Below are 21,265 nucleotides of genomic sequence, written 5' to 3' on the forward strand. Positions count from 1 at the left end.
TGTTGTTGAAATAAGTAGGTCAGTTTTAAAAGCACCCTTCTCAGGTGGCCTCATTTCATAAATCCTTCAGTCGAGGGATGAAGGTTTGCAAACACAATATCAAGTTAAGGGGACACACTTCCAACAGGGTTCCAGCTGTCTGTCGTCACTAATCTCACAGAGAGTAACAGATGTCAGAGAAATATGTAAAATATGTTGTACTTTTCTATCATCTTCCCAGCAACAACTAAACAAAGAAACAATTAAATGTTTTTGTTATGTTTTAAGGTTTTTAATGTTCGATATAAAAACCAAATATATATCACTTTTGGGTTTTGGGTTTTTTTTCTGAAAGAATGGAAAGTCCACCAATATATGGTCCACAGTAGCTACAGTTGTAGCCAGAGGTTTTCATCTCTCACATTATGTTCATGTGAATGAGGCTTTTAAAGATTTATTTGAAACATTGAAATAGGGTGAAATATCATGCATGCAATAAATTTATTTTATAAATATGTGAGTTTTAAAAACAATAATGAACTTTAGTTTTGAGGTGAGTAGGCCTTTTCAAAAACATTTTATCCTGCTTAATCCATTTCAAAACTTATGGATGTGTTTTAGGATCATTGATAATCTAGTTGTTAATTTTAGATGGTGAGTTTAGATTTAGTCCGCCATCTTAATTTTTCTGTCCACTTTCTCCAACATGCCAGTCAGTACCATTGAAATCAAAGTAGCTCCCAAGAATGCTGCTCCCACCGCCATGTGTGACAACAAGAGCAGTGGTTTCATCTTTTAAAGCTTCATCATGATGACTCCAAACACACTTATTGTCATTATCATCTCATCTGACAATAAGACCTTTCTCCAGAAGACATGCTGATTTTGAGCATTAACTTTTCTTAACTGTTACATCGCTGTCCATCAGGGCTGTTATAGACAATTATTTTAGTAATCGAGTTTCTTTTCATTATTCTGATGATTAATCAAGTAATCATATATATATATATATATATATATATATATATATATATATATATATATATATATACTGTATATGTGTGTGTGGGGGTGTGGGGGTGTGGGGGTGTGTGTAAACTCGTATATCAATATCGGACTAAGTTTTTATATTTGTGTATTCCTAACAATTTTATAACAACAACAAATCTTTTTTTTGTGTCTGTGTTTTTTTTGTTTTGTTTTTTTTGTCTCTTCATGGAGTTCATTGGTTTTCTCCATTGCTCTGAGTAATGATCAAACTGAGTGCTGTCAAACAAGATCTTTTAGTAGTAAAGCGAAACTACAAGCTTAAATCTATCAAGTTAAGTGTAAAGATATGCATTGTAGATGGTCTCTGACAATAATGGCAGGCTTGAAATTAAATCCCACTAAACTATTTATCTATGATTTAGAGTGAACATTGATTTTAGTTTATTTGATTGATGGAAAACTTTAAAATGAGTCACAAATGAGAAGAGAATGATGTGTAAATGATCAAAAGATTTATCATAAGAACAGAGGACAGAGACCAAAGATAACACAGACCAGTTTCCTGTGTCTCAACTCAACCCTCTAATTATAGACATTCAATATCCCTAGAAGTTCATCAATCAAGCACATCAAATTCATGAGAGACGACACAGCTGTCCAAGGCAAACACACAGGAGGGATCTCTCTCAGACAGCTATGTCCCAAGAAAAAAGAAAAGTAGTCCTGATTATGTCTGACTTGGAAACAGTGGAAACCGAGGTGGAAAATATTGTAGGTGTCAATGGATAGACGGATGGATAATATAATTCCTATTTTAATAAAAATAGTAACAGTTAATAATAAAATGTCCTTTTTTCAGAGTTCCCCCCGAAAACCTGCTAAGCCCCGTTGGTAGGGGTAGTTCACCAGCGACCCATTGTGTGTTTTTGTTTAAAATAATATTAAAGGTTACAAAAATTTGGATGTGCATAAGCAGGCATCATAATTTGCAAATAATAGCATGTGAGGTCAACAGGCAGGTGCAGGGATGGTGCAATTGTTGAGCACCTCGTCACTCTCAGTTCAGTTCAACTATAGACCTAGCTTACTTTGTATTTACTGTCACTGGTGTATAAAAAACTCTCAAACGTGAACAAGCAACACTCATCCTGGTGGGGAGGAAAGTAAAGCCTGGTGGCCAGCCAGGCTTATAATACACTGGGCAGCTTTACTTATAATAACAGTGCTTTGAAAAGTATTTAAGCCAGAATCCAAAAACATGACTGTTAGGTTAATTGGTCTTTCTTAATTCTCCCTAGGTGTGAGTGTGTGAGTGCATGGTTGTTTGTCCTGTCTGTCTCTGTGTTGCCCTGCGACAGACTGCCGACCTGTCCAGGGTGACCCCGCCTCTCGCCCGGAACGTTAGCTGGAGAGGCACCAGCACCTCCTGACCCCACTAGGGACAAGGGTGTTAGAAAATGGATGGATGGTTGGATTGTGCTTTAGCATTATTGATGAATAATATTAATGCAACTAATGTTTTAGTTAGCAATACACAACACCGAGGAAGTACTACATTACCAAAGAAAAGTTTATAAACTATCTGATCTATTCAAAATGCTGATTTTACAGTTTTTGCATTTATTTTTTTGTTGGAATTGTGAGAAGCTGGAAGGTTTGTAAAAATATATTTTTTTCGTAATGCAAAAATTTTCCACTCACTGAATAAATACAGAAATTCAACTTTGGATTAGGCTTTTGTAGTAATTAATTAGAGCTTTGCACTCAATCACACCAGGAGTCTTAATCAGAGGTTTCAGAGGCACTACAAATACGAGTAAAAACCTGATTTACCTTTATTTTCTGACCATTATTCACTGTACAGGACCCTGCTGGGTCATTTATAGCGTCTAACAGTTCAAGGCAGAGCTTCATTTGTCCCAAAGGAGGGTCTGTGCTAAAATACAAAACAAAGAGAAGCATAAATCTGTAGATGTAAATATCTAGTAGATTACTCAAAGTGCTGGAATAAACTGCAGTAAATGATCCTGGAGAGCTACCAGGTTGCAGTTTCTGCCCTGGTAATTTCATGTTGCTCATTAACAGAAAAGAGTAGAGGAGAAAATAGAGGGTAACACAACCACAGTGATTAGTATAAAACACATCTGTAACGTTTTTTAATGATGAGGCCTGACTAAATTGCCCTGTGGACTGTTTCTGCACTGCCCAATGCCTGCCAAAGCTGCAAATGGCTCTCCAGCATTTTAATAATCTGCACTCATTCTAAGCTTGCTTAATTTGAAAATAACACCATTAAAGAGCAGCGTTGGTGGCCCACTGATTCAGGACCTGCATTCAGACGCTGTAACTCCTCCTGAGCTTCAATCATCAGCAAGATGTTGGTTCTGCTGTTTTTGATCAAATGTCACCAAGCAATTAGTCATCAGGCAGAAAGACACATGAGTAACATAATGATGTAAAATCCAGATTGTTCTGAAGATAATCAAATTTAATACATGACCACACACACAAAACATAAAAAGCTTTTTATCCTGCCAAATTTCAAGTTAATAATGTTTGTATTTATTTTCTATAGCAAATATGTGCAATTTGTACATGTTTTTGTTGTGTGTTGAATTATTTTTTAAACCTGCTGAACAAATAAAGTCAATTATTATTATTTTCTTACACGTTATCAGGGGAGTAGTTAACATAACGCAGTGTTTGTTTATGCATGTGTGTTCTCCAGATCATTTAACCTAAATGCTCTCATTAGCCTGCTGGTGTATTTATGGACATTTTGTCATCACACTTTTTGTTCACGAGGGACTTTAGCTGTGGGATTCAGAACAAGTGGTCTGGATCTGAAACCTGAGTCTCCAACATTGTTCCTTCTCATTCGGCACACTGCCATGTGTGGTGAGTTTGTCTAAGCTCCCCTAATGAAACAGAGTTTTTGGAGTAAAGTCACCCATACTGTTTCAAAATTAGATGTTTTCTGCACAGATGTCTCAAAGCAAACAGCTCTGTATGAAGAATCAACAAAAAGCAACAGGAGTAAGCAGAGTGCAGCTAAACACTACAGAACAGAAATCCAGAACACATCAGTCTGCTGCTTCATTGCTGATCTCTTTTATTTGCAAATAAATAATGAAACTAATTTATTTCAAATGCTGACCTTTCTTCTCCGTGATGTAATTTTTCTGGAAAAATATTCATATCCCTGTACACATTTGTGTATTCATCTGTGAATTGCATGATTGTGAACTGAAGTCATGGTGTTCATTTGTATTTAGTCACTGATACACCTAAATAAAATCAATTGCTTTCTGAAGTCAGTATAAATACAACTATTCTCTGAAGGCTTATTAGGTTTATTAGACAACCTCGTGTCTAATAACATCTGTTGTGTTTTGTGAAGCTTTGACTCAAGCCACAGTCAACATCTTGTGAATCTCCCCCAAATGCTTAAACTCACTTTGAATTAACAGTTCTCCCAGTTGCACCTTTTTCTAACAAACGTTTTTCCTTCCATTCAACTTTCAACTATCAACATACATGGGTACAGCTCTCTGCACAGCACTCATTCTATAGCAGCTTCCCTTTGTGGCTTACTGTACGTCTGGAGGATGTCAATAACTGCCGGACAATTGTAAGGTCCCTCTGATTGTTTAGGTCACAAACATTTCTTGGTTTTCTGAAAAATTGAATTTTTCCAAGACAGTAATTTATTTTGCTTTTCATTTCATGTAAGCCATAATAATCAGAGAAAAATAAATGCTGAAAAATATTTCTGTGAATAATGAATCCTTAAATGAATTTCACTTCTTGAATTTATTCACTGAAATACATCAACTTTATTGTTGAAATTCTAATTTAATATGTACTTAAACGTTACTCCTGTTGCAGTGTTCTTCATTAACATCAATCTGCATGAAAATTTATTTAAACCTTACTTTTCATAATGCAACACAGTGAAATAATTTAGTCTTGGCCCCTTGTTTTCTTTTTTTTATATACGTTAATTAATTCTTTTACGATTTTCTTTCAGTATTCAGTTCCAATATTTCAATATCAGCGAATCAAGTTTATTATAAGAATTAGCTTTATATTAAATGAAAAAAGCAGCTGCTCCGTTATTTCTCGCACCAGTGATTGCAGTTGTAATCTGAGTGCCTTGCTCAAGAGAACTTCATGCTGGATGTCAGTTCTTTGTTTTTTGCTCCAATTTCTTTCCTGCAGCTGCTTCATTTATTCAAACTGGCCACTTTCAGACCACAAGGTCACTTCTCCCACCACCAGGCCTGTGTGCCACACGGAGAAGTGCTCCTCTGGAGATTAAAATGTAAACACTGCTCTTGTTAGTTTTTGGTCAGGCCAGACGTCTAACAGGAATTCAAGCTGTGCTAGCACTCCATTTGGTTCTGGCGTGCAAAAAGACATAACTCAAATTATTAAGTCAGTCAGGAGAGGGTGGGAGGATTGTGAGAAACACTGAATATTGCACAAGCTTAAAATAGCTTTTTGATTGAATCAGTGAGAATGCCCTCCTCTGGTCTGAGCCCACAGGTAACTGCTTGCACAGAGTAAAATGTAGGCTGATGACATAAATATTTGCTTTTTAGCGCACTGTCAGAGGTCATGAACACCACTGAAACACAAGGTGTTTTATTAATATTTTATGAATCTCTTACACCGACTGAAAACATCTGCAGAACAGTAAATTACTGCAGCATTAACAGCTCAGGTATAGTCAGCATCAGGACTCAGCAGTCCGACATGGAGATTTACCAGGAATGTTAAACTGTAGCCACTTTTACAGTCCTAAATTATGCGACCAGCTTGAAAAAATAAGGGGCAAAGTCAAGGGCTAAGAGGGAGATTTGCCAGTCGAGTCCTTTCACAGAATTTCGGGGTGGACTATCCCCAGCCACTTGCTGAAGACATAACATATTACCGCTGAAGAAAAGCAGCTCAGCAAGACTTTTCTGTCGCCTGCATGCCGACACGCCCGGCGGACCAACTGCTGTCTGCTTCAGCTGATGAAATGTTGGGTGGATTGTGTTTCACTGACTGGAATAAGCAGAAATCAGTTGGATTATTTACATATAGGACTTTCAAGAGAATATTTAAAATGTTGCTTGTGCATATGGCTGCTTTTTAGCCTTACTCTGTTGTAATATGTGGACATTTTTCTTTAAAATGTTTAGAAATGAATCTTTAGTTATTATGACTTACACAAGTTGTTGATTGTTTTTAAGCCTAAGATATCAAAAATTAACAATGCTAAAAAGCACAGAACCAAATTTCATATTAGTAAACAAAACTATGCAAACAAGATCATGAAATCACAAAATCACAGAGAGCTATGACAGCTAGGACTAAAAATACATGGTTTCTCTCATTTAAAAACTGTGAACCAGAGCAAAATAAACATGTTTTAAACATAATATACTTACATGTGTAACACATTTTTATTTTAACAATGCTATAGCTGTGAATTTGTCAAAATTAGTTTATTAATTCTTTAAATTCATTTTGTTTAGTCAAAAACGTTATTTTCTCCTCACTTTTATTGGTGCAAGGTCTGTTATGCTGCTCTTGATAGTTGGTTGTTACCATAGCAACCATGACTGTCAGCTCCTCCCCCTTTTCTTTTGTCATCTGTAACTATGTTAGGATCAGCTCTTTGTTTTCTTTACAAGTACAAGTATTCTAACATATATTTTAGACTAATTTAATTAAATTCAGGGTTCTATGTGTAAATTTGCCATGTTTTTATATTTTAAATTCTTATAATTAATGTTCGCTGTGTTTGACTTGTGTTGACTGTCCACTGGGAGCTTTTGCTCTGTGATTTGTTAATGTGTTTTAATGAATAGTAGCAGAAACTGCTGCATTGACCTTACCCACCAATTTGATTATTTCTCTTGTTAAAATAAATACAGTTAACCTGACTGTGTTTGTTGGAAAGTCAACAGACACAGTCACACAAACAAAGAAGGGCTACATATGCACAACCACAGGTTTCTGTGTATTATTAAATAACTATCACAATATGGTGATAGTTATTTATGCCATGTCAATCTTTATCGTACATGGAAGCCATTTCCACCGTTAACAGTTGGCCTTGGTGTAGTGGATTTAACAAGCAGCAGTAATGAGCACGTTATGCCAGTCCACCATTAAAAAGTTGTTCTACATTCAGTTCAGCCAGGATATAATGAATTAATTCATGTTCATAATGTCCCTACTGAAAATGTTGCATCTTGAAGTTCACAGCCTCAAGTCAAAATGTTTCATTGTATCATGCTAAAACAAGTAGATGCTCCTCATTAACATGGACATGCTGGGGTGGTCTCTGTTTAAAACACCTTTATGTAGGAGTGTTGGTTCTAGAACGCTTTGAAATGCAAAATAAAAAGTGTTTAACAAGTTATTGCGTGGAGATTATTTTGTATTAGTAGGTTTGTATCTAAGATAGTAATTGCTTTTAGCTTCTAAATTGTGGCAGAATAAGACCTAATTTGGATAAAATTTCCCTCTCCACTCCGGTGTCTCAGCTTCTAAGTTTCTTTCTGAAAGAATATGGAAACCTTTATCTTTTTTCAGACATCTGACAGTAAAAAAGACTTTTCCACCTATGTCTGTCTGGAGGCCAAGAGGGACCAGCAAGAGGTCCAAGCTGGACAGAAACCCAGGGACAAAACATAGATACACACAACTACACAAACAAGAACACACTCACATAGAAGCACATTTTAAACTAAATAACCTAATATATCTGTCTCTGGACAGTGGGAAAGTACCTTATTATCCTGTGAGAACAGTATATGCATTGGGAAAAGTTGCAAACTTCACAAAGAAATACTCAGGCCCAGCATTTCTTTAGTCTGGTTGTTACTTGACCTGTAGATATATGAAATAATTTAAATAGAACATCAAAGACAACTGAAAAATCTCAACAAAATCAGTAAGAAGCCATAATTGATGAAAACAAACTACCTAAATTACTCCAAGAGTGTTTCGGCAAACTGGCCAATAGGTCATTAAACAACATTAAACAACATCTGAAGATGTTAATGAGCTCAAAGATATTCCATGGACTGATGAGACAGAAGTGAAAACTCTTTGGAAAGTTTATCTGGCAAAAATTTACAGCTGTCCACAACAACAAGCCAAATCCCCTCTGGAAAAAAGTTTTATGGTCGGCTGAGATCTACAGGATGCTTGAATCATGGACATATATCTGTTTATTCTAGCAGGACAATAATCAAAAACACACATCAAAGCTGGAATGGATAAAGCAGGCCAACATAAAGCTTCTGGAATGATCCTGACATGAAAGTGTGTTGGAAACCAACCAATGAACTCATCCATTTCTTATAAGAAGAGTATGAAAATGCAGAAGGCATTCGTATAATTTCGGTCCTCTGAGGTGTTATTATGGTCTTTATGCTGTGGTTATTATAAAATGTTATGAACCCTTATAACCAGTACCAGCACATTTCCATACTCTTGATCCTTTCTCTTCATCGTTAGGTATATTTTCTATATTTGTGGTGAAGTACTTAATGACCTATATAACATGGACTATTTACTGCAACTTCTTGATAAGATTGCCATGGTTATGCATGCAGCACCAGGGTCTTCAAGGTCGAATCGGCTTCTATCACAGAATGGAAGATACCAAGCTAAACCAAACTCAACTAATGGGTTTACAAAATCTCAAGACCTGATATGCAATGAAAGTCCAACCTCCCTTTGGACATGAAAGAAACAATAACAGAATTCAAATCTGTAACGCCAGAGTAGCAAACAGCCCAGCCCTCTCCTGGAGATGGGTTATAACTTTTTGATTAATTTATATTATTATTTATATTATTAGAAATATTTATTAGAAAAAAAACAAGATCAGACCATCAGAAATCTACAAAAATGTCTTCTACACTGACCAGCCAATAAGAAACTTCAATGTTTTTAAGTTCCTTGCCATTCCCATGATATTATCTTGGAGGAATAAAAATGAATGGTTTGGTGGAACAACTGAAAGAACTTCTTTTCTCTAAATCATCTTGCCTGCGAGTCAACATTTGTTCTGGATTCAGCCGCAGCAGATGGGACTCTGCCTCATCTGCGGACAGCTTCAACTAGATTTATAGGGCAAAAAAAACCTCAACTTGGAGAGGACGAATGTAGAGCACAATCTGTTTTTCTGACACATTTTATCCAAATAAATCCAATCTGACATCAAACAGCTTCACATCAAACAATCATGACTTTCAGGGAGTTACAATACTGCAGATGTGAACCATTACAGGAAACTGACCGAGGAAAAGATACTGACTCCACACACATCTTTATGTCCGTTTCTCACCTTCATCTTCATGGTTGCATTTAAAATCTATTTGAAACAGGTTGGTTCTGATCCTGCAACAGGAAAGCAACAGTGCTGGTTTCTACTTGCTGGAACAAGAAATTAAGATTAAACAGTATTTCAGAGGGGTGTGAGTAAATGAGGCGAAATTGAAAACAGGGTCTTTTGATAGTGTGGAACATCTGTTTTGGTGTCAGCTGGCTTTATCTGTAGTTAGGGCTACAGTTCTCTTCACAAGACAGTTTCCAAATGCACTTGTGCTTCTTCCAGGCACTGACGTGATTTAACAAAAATCCTCAAAACTGAGGTCAATGTCTTCACATGTACCTTACAGGCAGCATTTACTGTCCCTGAATGTACTTTTCTCTTTTTTTCCCACAGAAGGGGTCTCACAGTGGATGACTGATGGCAGTGGGACTTCTGCCGTTGCCATTTGTGAGCTCAAATTGGTGAGATTAAGTGCTGTGATAATCCAGGCTGCTTTCCCACAGGAAAGCTGCTGCTGCTCTGCAGTTCACGGGGTGATAACCTCTTTGTGTTTCCTCTATGAAATATGAACAATGAAAGCTACCTCACACTAGAATGCACTGGAGGCAGTAGTTCATTTTAAACATCATATGATGCCGACACGGCGAGCCCAAGGTTGAACGGAGCCTTAAACTTCCCTTTAAGAACATCACTATCACTAAAAATGTTTCAATACAGAATTGGTGGACTCTGGGAAAGATGGACAATTAACTTGCTGATAATTAAAAGCTGATAATTGCTTATTATTTACTGGGATACACTTGTGAACTCATAGCATCAACTTGTAGCCATGGAAACACAACAATCAAACTATGAAGATTATTTTTAGTCTAGATTTAAAGGAATTCAGTGTTTCAGCTGTTTTGCAATTTTTTTTAAGTTTTTTTCAGAGTTGTGGTGCATAGAAGCACAGACATTTAATTGTTGAATAAAATAAATCTTTGCTGAAACTGTTAAATCAAATTTAATAGAGTTATAAATCTCAATAAATAAATGTTAAAATTCTAGATCTGAGGTCTGTGTTAAAATTCAAGCACTGATGGGGGGCACCTGAAGGTCTGGGGTCCATGAGCAGCTTCATTTGCTTTGGGTGCAGGATTCCCCCAGTTTGGAAAACGCTGAAATTAGATGTTGCAATATTTTCCAGGTTTGGATAAATTAATTCTTCCAGATATGTCCATCCATCCATTCATTCCATAAAGGACACAGAGGTTTGGAAATTTGATTCTGGAAAAATACAGTTTTGACAATGGTAAATGTGTTGGAACCCCACAGATGGATGTGGATGTTTAAACATATAATTAGCTGTTTGTCTACTCTTTGTTTCCACTGACGGCAGAAAGGTAAAACTATCCAACTTTGGTAGTCACATTACTGACACAATTACCTCTGAAGCTCATATTGCATTTGACAGTTAACTTCCGAGGCGCAGATGCATCGGCTCGGGCCCAAGCAGACGCCGGCTTCAGTGCCAGACGAGTGAGCAATCGTTTGGAAAACACTGGCAGCACCCGTTGTTTTCATTTTCGGTTCACTTTTTAACCTCTTCGCAAACTTTCAGCGAGTCTCTCAGGGTCCCAGATGACTGCAAGCACATTCAGAGTGTGACGAATAACCTCTCCGAACAAGCACAAATCTGGCTGTGTGAGCTGTGTGGACATGTTTAGACTCTGCTGAAAAGATACTGTCCATGGGAGTTGGAAATTACAATGTGAACATCCAGCGTGGGGGTGAAGAAGAGGTCATCCCCTCTCTGCCTTCCGAAAGGACTCCCCAGAGAGACGACCTCTCTGTGTCCTGACCTTTGGGCTTGAAAGCTATAATCTCTGTCAAGTTTCCCTCTAACTCCTACTGTCTCCATATTTCTTCTATGCTGTTCCTCCATTCTCCTTGTCCCCTCAACTATTTACTCTTTACATCACCTCCTCTTATTTTTGCAGTCGTCCTCCCTGTTTTCTCCCCTCTCTGTGTGCTCGCTCACAGTTTTTCTCTGTGTCTCCCTCAGCTATGCAGCCACACTGCCAGAGCTGACTCTTTTGATTTGAGTGCACTACATGTGGTTGAAATCTGAGGCCTGCTCTGCTGCCAAGCCACAGGCCCTGTAATGGAGCGCTTGTGCAGGAGAATAAGGCATTGTTCTTGGTGCACTTGGTGGATAAATAGAAAGGAGGGAGAAATGGTCTTACTCTTGCTGAACACAGCCTCCAGGGTCAAAGGGGAGCTTCATAATCTCGTTGTAAATCCAACTCCGGGCAGCATTGGAGAAAAAACCACCTGGGAGTCATTTGCAGACACAGGATGCAGAGATGTTAGCAAGGCAAACTGTCCAGCGCTGGTTTCCTGATCTGTCTGACTGCATGTTGAAACCACATAAACAAGAAAACAAGTTTCTTACTTTGCATTATTTTAGCTTTTGAGTCTTTTACTGAAAGAGAAAGGAACATAAACAGTACCATTGGCATTAATCATAGGAACTGGTAACTAGCTTCTAACTATCACTAGCTGCATTTCTATTGACCATATAATTGGGTAATTTGACATTTCAAAAATAAATTTGCTTAATGGAAACACGGCAATTTTGAAAAAACTCATTTTTTAATAAAAAGCTTTGGTGGTACGATAAGAGGTTTTTCTGGCCGTATCCAATTGGTTTATTTGCAAAACTGCGATGGAAACATTTTTCACATCACACGAGTCACATGATCAACAACCGGATGTTGCCATGGCGCAAACCGAGAAGAAGAAGACGACTTGAGGTGGTTGGAGGATGATGATGCGGCATGTTTTTTCATGACAACAAACTTATTCACCTGTGATTTTAATTGTGTTTTTCATCTATTAGAAACATCAAATATTTGGTGGAAAAGGGACAAAGTTTTGTTCACATTTATAATGAAAACAAAGCTAATTGCAGTGCTTTATTAAAGTATTGTTCCTACACCATGAACATTTTCACAGATTACCAAATACTTCAGTGTATCTTTGGACTTTCCAGTTATAAAAAACCCCCCATTATTTTAATGTCAGCTGGTTTAATCATAGCTTCTGGAAAATTTTCTCATTTCCAAGGTATCTCACAAGAAAAATCAACACCTATGCAATCTTATTGAGGCCAAACATACTGATGTATTTGGTTACAGATGCATTTAAAAACTTCTTAATGAAGTAGAAAGAACATTATTTCACCTCAAATCGGCCATGATCCCAGTAAGATTTCTAACAGAAGTAAAACTGTATTAGGTGGCACTGTCCACAAACCAAGGACCGCCCATAGAGGGCGAAAGGAAGATATGGAATTAGTAGTTAGTTTAGGTAATTTAAAAATTTACCATGGTTTCTGTGTGCACACTCACTGCACAAGACTCCACTGCTGTAGGAAAACATGCAGAGGCTCAGATTAGATTCAGCAGACAACCTATGGTAAGAAAAGACTATAGAGCCAAGGAGTTTCCTGAATCTTCGAGAGATTTTGAAGCGTTCAGAGCCTGTTTTCCCACAGGCGGATGGAGAGCAGTGCATATAAAAACAATATGTGTATAATTTACAGATTAATTATTTATGTCAAATTTTAAAAGTTGGCAAATTAAATTGTAAACAGTTTATTAAATAGTAAAATAAAGTTTGTTTATTGAAATATTTTAGCTGTTTTAAAGGTGCAATTAAAGTGTTTCTAAGCATGTGTTCCTTTGTCAATGTTTCATTTGAATCATTTTTTGTTTACAGTGTAAATGGAAGAAAATCCACTCAGTCATGAAGCATAAAACAGTCATTTTAAATACATCTGGACCTAATTCATCCCTCTTCAGTTTACAAACCAGAATCCGGACGCAAACTAATGCTAACTTCATTAAAATGCGTTTATGATGCAGGCCAACAGAGAGCATTCCTGTCGATCAGTCACCAGCTGCAGCTCTGCACTAATAAATCTCACCTCCCATTCGGGTTTTTAAGGGTTAAGTTTGTCTTTTGTTTACTTCCCTGGATGCAAAATCATTAAAATAACTACGATAGATCGAGTGACCCCAGCTCATTAAAATTTATGTCCAAAGTGAGATGGGAGTGCTGGAAATTTGAAGCGGTGTCCTCTTGAATCATGAGAGCTGCCAGCCTGCTGGGAGAGTTGGAGCCAAAAGGTCCTGAGGTTTCCGTTTCCCATCAAATTATTTCACAACAGGGTCAGTACATCAAGTCTTTAAAAGCCATCAGTGTTCCTGCTCATAAAGCTATAATCTAATAGCCGCTGTCAGGGGGAGCAGCTCTGTCCATATGATGTGACTTTTACAGTGTGCTGTAAAGCTGTAAGTCTTGTCCGAGGCAGCGTGCCGGGAGGTGCAGGATGTCAGTGACGACAAACCACCATGAAGCGGGTCGCCGGTGCCCACTCACATCACCGCAGCGATGTGTTTTAGATGTTCTCTCAAAGAGAGTAAGCGTGCATGAATAGCTACCCTGTCTAATGGCGCTACCGCAGCTAGCTGTTTGTTTGTTTGGTAGCATGTCTCCATGGAAACTCAGGTCGGCGTGCCTCATGTAGCTTGAAGACGTAGGAATTTCAGACTGAATCTCTGGCTGCAATATTCTAGGAATACAACTTCTTTCCCACGCTGTGATCAACTTTCTTTTTTTTGAAGGTTTGAAGATACATGCACATATTCTGACAAACTGGTACTATGAATGATGCAGAGAAGCAAAAGACAACAACGCAAATGTTGCTGATGTTTCTGATGAAGTGCCAAACCAACTCCAAATCTTGGAAAACTGGATAAGTTCAGAGTCCAAGAAAATTTTCCTTCTTGTCAGCTTCTGCACATGCAGAGTTTATCCCTAGTTCTTTACAAACAAGATAAAAGTACACACAAAATCAAGAGCAGCAAAATCTGACATAGAAATAAGTTTAATGGAAATGACTGCTCAATGTTGCTTCAGTTGTTTTTCAGCGTCACTTCTCTTGGATGCTGATCCATGTGTTGCAGCCTCACAGCATTATGGATGCTGCAATCTTTGCATTGATTTAATGAACCATCTATCATTAAGGATTTAAAATAGAAGAATCCTAAAGATGGTAACAATGTGACTTTTGTTGGGACTATCAGATATATGATATATGAATCTGATGTAATTATGCCCCACACAAATTTGGAGATCTTCTGTTTTTTTGAGCACAAAGAAGATTAAATATTTTAGTTCTTGTTGCTTATCAGGATTAAAAATGAAATGAGTTGGAGCACCTGATGTAAATGAGCTAAAATTGTATTCTTTAGAATGAGATATGATAAGAAAGAAATAATTTAACATATAAGTATTCCATGCTTGATATGCAACACATGTCAAACCTGGACGAGAAAAACACAGAAGCTTTATCATTTTCCCTTTTGTTTAGGAAATTATTTCCACTTTATTCTCAGTAATTTGACTTTAACCACAAAACAGAGTCGATTTATGTAAATACTCAACTAAATTTATTTATATAGCACAACTTCACAACGAATGTCAAGTAAATATCAAGGTTCTTTATATAAGAAGTCATTTCAATTCAATCACATACATTTTGACTGATCCTAGTCATCAAAATGTACAGTACGCTCAGTTATTTATTCCAAGCAGTTTAAAATGTTTCTATCAAAGGAAACCTTGCAGTATTCACTCTTTATGGATGTAGTGACAGTAGACAATCGCCTTTACAGCAGTCTTTCATCCTGAGCATGCATGTAGCGACAGTGGAGAGAAAAAACTTTATAAATAACCATAAAGTTTGAAATAACCAAAGCATAAAGAAATGGTCCTATATACTATGCTCTGGGCTTTCTTTATGTATAAAAACCTGTAAAACTGTGATTTATCCATCTTTATTATGAGACCTAATCAAGGTGATAAACACTTATCTGTGAAATTTTCCAAAACACAGTGTTACAGACGTCGCTGAGCTCCAGGGAAGCGAAAGCGTGTTTTTCTGTCTTGACGTCATCGTCCTTGCTACTCAAACCGTTTTCCCCTCCACTGAAAATGCTGGTTTGTGTTCCACTTAGTGTTGTGCGACAAGCCTGAAGTAACACCATAAGAGGCTAAATCTCCATGTCGTCATAGTAAAGGGAGGATAAACGTACTGCTGCAGCTTTCACCAGCTTCTCTCCGCTTTGTTTAAACATCAGAGGATAAAGCATCCACTGTCTGAAAGGGCAGCTGTTTCCTCACTTTCTGCATTTCTCCTCAAGGTGATGTATGAGCTGGCCCACGAAAGAAACAGAGTTCCTCTAAGAGCTAAAGACATTAAGTCACAGTAGCTACTTCTGAATCTGTGATCCTCTGGCCTCTAACAACTAGCCCAACATGTGTGACGGATTATAACAAATGCACATAATCAATAAAATTCTCCACGCGTTGTGGTGATGGATGCACCGCCGCTGCCCTCTGTGCTCACATCATCATTAGTAGTCTTGTTGCTGAAGAAGATTCATCCCGATCTGCCGTGAAGGTGTCAGACTCTGCTAAAGTCAGAGCACTTTGCAGCGTTAGATTATCTCCCTCTGTGAGATGATAGGGTGTCTCAGTCACAACGAGGCTCTTGACTGATGAGGATCAGTGGATCGGTTTTAGTTTACGGTCGGTTTGAGGCCGAGATAATCTGAGAACAACACATGGACGCAGCAGGATGCTAAGTGTCTGTGCTGGAGTTCAGATTCTTGACTGGCAGGAGATGATTCATTAACATCACGGGTGCTGTTTGATCAATCCTGGGTTGAAAGTTTCAGAGAGGTAAAAGGGGACATATTATGCAAAATTCACATTTTGCATATTTTTACACTTCCATTTGTGTTTCTACAGCTTTAAAAAAACAACATCTGGCTGGTTTTTGCCAATAAGTAAATGTTTTTTGGTGTCTGGAAAATTACCCGTTTCAAAAACTTGGAGAATGTAATGTCAACTTGTAAAACTTTTTAAAAATGGATAAGCTCAAACATGAATGTCATGTGTGATGAGCTGCACCAGATTATAGCATAAGCTAATTTGTATCTGAAGTCCCTTAACGAGTTACAAAAATGGATTCAACAAGATAAAACAGAAAATATACTACAAGTTACTTTTTAGTCACACTACATAGACACACGCATACAGACTTAATCACTGGAGTACACACACCCGTACAAATCAATCAAATCAAATTTCCTTCGTACTGAAAATGAAAAAAGTACTGAACCTACAATAATTTTAAAAAAAGATACAAAATACACAGGCAGATTTTATTATTTGCACTAATATTGCCTTTAACCGTGTCAATTTTTTTGAAGTATTTTTTTTATTTTCTGGAGATCTATTTTTACCATTACTTCCAGAGGTACAAAAACATGTAGTTATGGAGTTAAGACGTGCTGAAAAGTTTGTCCCAAACTGGAATTTCCTGTACGTTTCAACCATGAGATTTCCCAGAAAACATCACCCCCACAGTGCCTCGGTGTTGGCTCGAACCCCATTATCTACCAGACTTCTTCACCAGCAACAACTCTGCAGACAAGGAGGCCTCCTGCACGACGGGACACCCAATTGGCTTGATTTACAAGGACGTTAATAAGAGGCGGAAACCACCTTACTGTGCGTATATCCAAGGATTGTGTTTCACAGTGAATGGGAACATTCAGGGACTTGGTTCCTGAGTGCAGGCTGACGCTGATGAGGAGGATCCTGGGGGACAAGCTAACACGGCTCGACCTGCAGCAGCGGATTATTACGAGTCAAACTGCTTGAAAAACAACTATTTTCAGGACTTAATCCAATCAACTTTAAAGTCCAAACTCACTGGAGATTGAAGGTTCCTGTGTGTATTTTAAGCAGCAATTGGAGTTTAAATGCTAAATGTGGCGTAATTACTTGCGATTTTTACTCGTAGGCGTGTTGACTTTTCAGGAACACATTCACGGATTGTTACTGTAAATGTGGTTGCTGCAGGCAGGGATAATAAAAAACACCAGACAGCTTGAAAACATAGTGCTCTTTCAGCACGAGTCAGAGGTCAGCCTCACTGTTTCCGTCACAAAATTACACCAATTGATTTGCATATTTAGACTAATTACCTGTATTTATGTTATCTAATATTACTGCCAATTTCTCCCACACCAATTTCCACTGGTTTGAAGCCTCTCAGATTGACACTCTCTATTGTATTTGAACATAGATTACTGTAGTTTGCTAACCTTATTTTTTCACTAAAAACACCCAATGACATTCTGGCGTGAAATTGGAAGTTTAAATATATTAAGGGACGTCTTTGTCCTGAATGAATCCCTTATATAACTCATGTCTGCGATGTAATTTTTTCTGACATCTAAAAACGTACTATGATGAAAGTTTTAGGATGTAGAAACTGATTTACCTGATTTTTGTGTAAAAATTTAAAATCCTTAATAACCATTCATTCATTTTTGTGACCTGTTTCTGGACTTTCAAGTAGCTTTTATATAGTTGTATTTTATGAGTAAAATTAATTTATGTCGCATAACACTTCACAGGCTTAAGAAACCAGCTGTTTTCACAGAGTTGTTTGCACATCAAAAATGCAAGCAGTTTGACCAGGTTGATCACATTTAAATGATGTATTATGTATATATATATATATATATATATATATATATATATATATATATAAGTGAAAGTTGGATCATAGTTATTTGTATTTATGTAAATTACAGCTAGAGAAAATGACTAAGCATTCTAAAAAACCAGAGCTGCTTGCAGATGTTGCAGAAAGCTGGTAGTAATTTCAACAAAGAAGAAAAAGAAGCAATCTGCGAAAATTAAATAGACATGACAAAGTGTAGAATCAGGCCTCACTTTCAGTGATGTGTGCCTGATATTTTTGCATTTTGTGCTGCTACAATGACCAAAAAAAGCTACAAGTTGTTTAAATCTGCTGCACTTGACCACCGTTTTCTCCTGCATGAATCCAGTAGCTTGTGAATCTTTGTGAATCTGGTGCAGAATGAACAAAATTATACAAAGAATAGAGTCCATGTTTAGTTTTTCTGGAAACATTTTAGTATTAGCAGTAAAGCAAGAATCCAACTGGACAAAATAAATCAAACGACACTAATTTATTTTTAGCTATGTAGTGATGAGGTATGTTGGAAGAGTAGCGGTTAAAAAACAAATGGCCACCGCAACTCAGCACCTCATTTATTTGGAGCTGTCAGTAGATGGTGGCGTCCAGAAATTGAAGCTTTAAACATTTGTTGCACAAACGCAAGCACGTGAATGGTGTTTTCAAAAAAAAAAAACATTACCATAGCATTTCACCACTTTCTCTGCTTTTAGGATACATTACATTGTGGCTTTTGTCTTCTAAAATTTGTGTTGCATAAATGTGTCCATGTTTACTGCGTAGTGATTTTAAATTGTCCTTTTTTTTTTTCTCGAGACGGCATCTATGTACATTAAGCTTCATCTGTCTTATGACACAATGTGAGAGGAAAAAAACAAGTTTTCGTCCAGCGTCTCAGTTCAGCCAGTTCGCTCGGGTCTCCCAGCAAGCCAAGCGCAGCCACACGATCACGAGGACCGCGGTCGAAAGCCAATCCAAGAGCTTTGAGGCACTGTCACGGCACCATTATTGTTTTGCTGTCAAGAAACCAAGAACATAGTTTACAGTTTAATGCCGATCACGCACATTGCTTTTACAGATCGTTCGCATTTGCATTTAATTTGAACAAGAAGCATGCTCTTTTTCCTACATAGCTACAGCGTTGACACAGACAATGATGTCCTGACACTTGGACTGTCACTGTGACTCAGAATACCAAAAGGTTTTATAATGGTGCCAATCTCTGTAGGCCTTTTTAGTTGTTTGCTTATAGGTTCCAGAGGTTTTCAACTCAAATTATCAAAAAACTCCCTAAACTGCTGTCAGTGAAGAAATGTTTGGAAAAAGAACATCACCTTGCCTGCATTATGAGGTTGGCTCATGTCTTCATGCAGTGTCTGGTTCATCCTGCTCTTCTTAGCTCCATTGGTAAGTATTGGTAATGACAACAATGTCAAAATCCTCATGTCTAAGGAGTTCTTAATTCTTGTATTGTGGCCAATATTCTCTGTGGAAGGGGCAGACTTTAAGTGGTAATTTAAAGAGATGCCATGGTCAGTCTCACTGTCAGCAAGCAGCCGAAAGCATCTTAAATTCTGACTGCAAGTCAAACATTCAGGACTTAATGCTTCCCAGATTGTGAGCCTGCAAATGAGCTTCCCTCACTCTGTAAATCCAGATGAATGTGTTTGTTCATCGGGGCAGTTTTAGATTCATGCCGGCGACGCATGGATATTAATCAGGGCTGTAGAGCTGTGAGTGAAAGTCAGACAGTAAGCACATATACAGTTAGATTTGGATGACAGATTATCCTTTTGCACTGTGCACTCTTTTATAAACCTTCCATATGAAAAATGACTTCTGAGGTTAATTTTGCAACAGCTCCAAAATTTAAACCAACAGCAATTTGTAATGAACTTCATAACCCTTTGGGCAGAGGCGACGGTACACAACAAATCGGAGCACCTGGAGGACTTTTAAAGTTTTGGTTCATGAGTTTTCAGGAGATGGAATGTGAGATGGTTACATGAATGGAAATGTTTGGAGTATACAACGTAGCTCCAGTCTGTCATCGTGAAGAAAAAACTCAGCCAAAAGCCAATGTCTTGATTTACCACTTCATTATGATCCGATTCTCAACTATGGACTTGAAATATGGGTTGTCACCAAAATAACAGGGTCCCAGATTCAAAGCTTGGATCTCATACCCCAGTCATTAATAATAACAACATTCAAAAGCTTTTAGTTAATGAAGCAGAACAACTGTTTCTGTAAATTTTGCAGAGACAAATTGTCAACAAGTCTAATAAACACAGACAGAATGAGTGCTAATGTTAGCTGTCATTTCTGCAAACTCATCTCTTATCTAGTAGAGCTAGGGCTGGATTTCCTGAAAACTTCTACTAGATGCATGTCTAAAATGAGAAAGTCCTTAAAAGTGACCAATTATGCGTCCTATAAGAGGTTAGAATAGGTGAATGGACTATACAAAACATGTTTATTACAATTTTTTTGAACATAATCATTCTTTGAAATGACATTTCAGTCTGCTCAGTTCAGCATATTTTGAGCTTCTTTCAGAATAAATTGCTTTAGGGCCTAAATAAGTTGCTACTGGCCAAAACCCCCAACATTTACATGTAGACATGAAAAAAGATTTAAACACATGCACAATTATACAACCGTTCATCTTTGAAAAGTAGAAGTATGCACAACCAACAAGAATGCAATCAGGTTTTTTAAAGAGCTCATTTTTCAAACACCAAAAAACATTAACTTATTGACAAAAAAATAACAGATGGATGCTTTTTTAAGCTCTTTGACTGTTTTTAGAAGCAGAAGAGAATCAAAATATGGATTTTGCATAATAAATCCCCTGTAAGAAATGAACAACAAAGCTATATGTGTTTTAGGAGATGTAGAAGAATTACTCAAGCACTAACCCAAAAATGCTTTTGATTGGAAATAAAACAGAGAGAGTGTAATGTACAAAGTTCATAGCAACAATAGAACCAATCAATAAAGATACAAAAAACAAAAGAAAAACATGTTAATGCTCCATTAATGGCAAATGATGCATAAATGGAGAATTATCTTGAATCCCATAGCACAAAGTTAATAGCAAAGTTAATTACTTTATTCAGGAAAGTTGAACAGTTAAACTGCTGAACCGGTCATAAAACAAAGACAGAAAGCAAAGTTAATGGCACCAGTTACTACAGATAAGGCATAAATTGAGGAGTCATAAATGGGAAGAGACAGAGACACAGAAGAACTGAGTCATAAGTATTTTCTGATGAAAATAAAACTAAATAGAGAACACAGAACACTGGTATTCTGGGAGA

This window comes from Xiphophorus hellerii, chromosome 23, assembly GCF_003331165.1.
Source record: "Xiphophorus hellerii strain 12219 chromosome 23, Xiphophorus_hellerii-4.1, whole genome shotgun sequence".
Classification (NCBI taxonomy): Eukaryota; Metazoa; Chordata; class Actinopteri; order Cyprinodontiformes; family Poeciliidae; genus Xiphophorus; species Xiphophorus hellerii.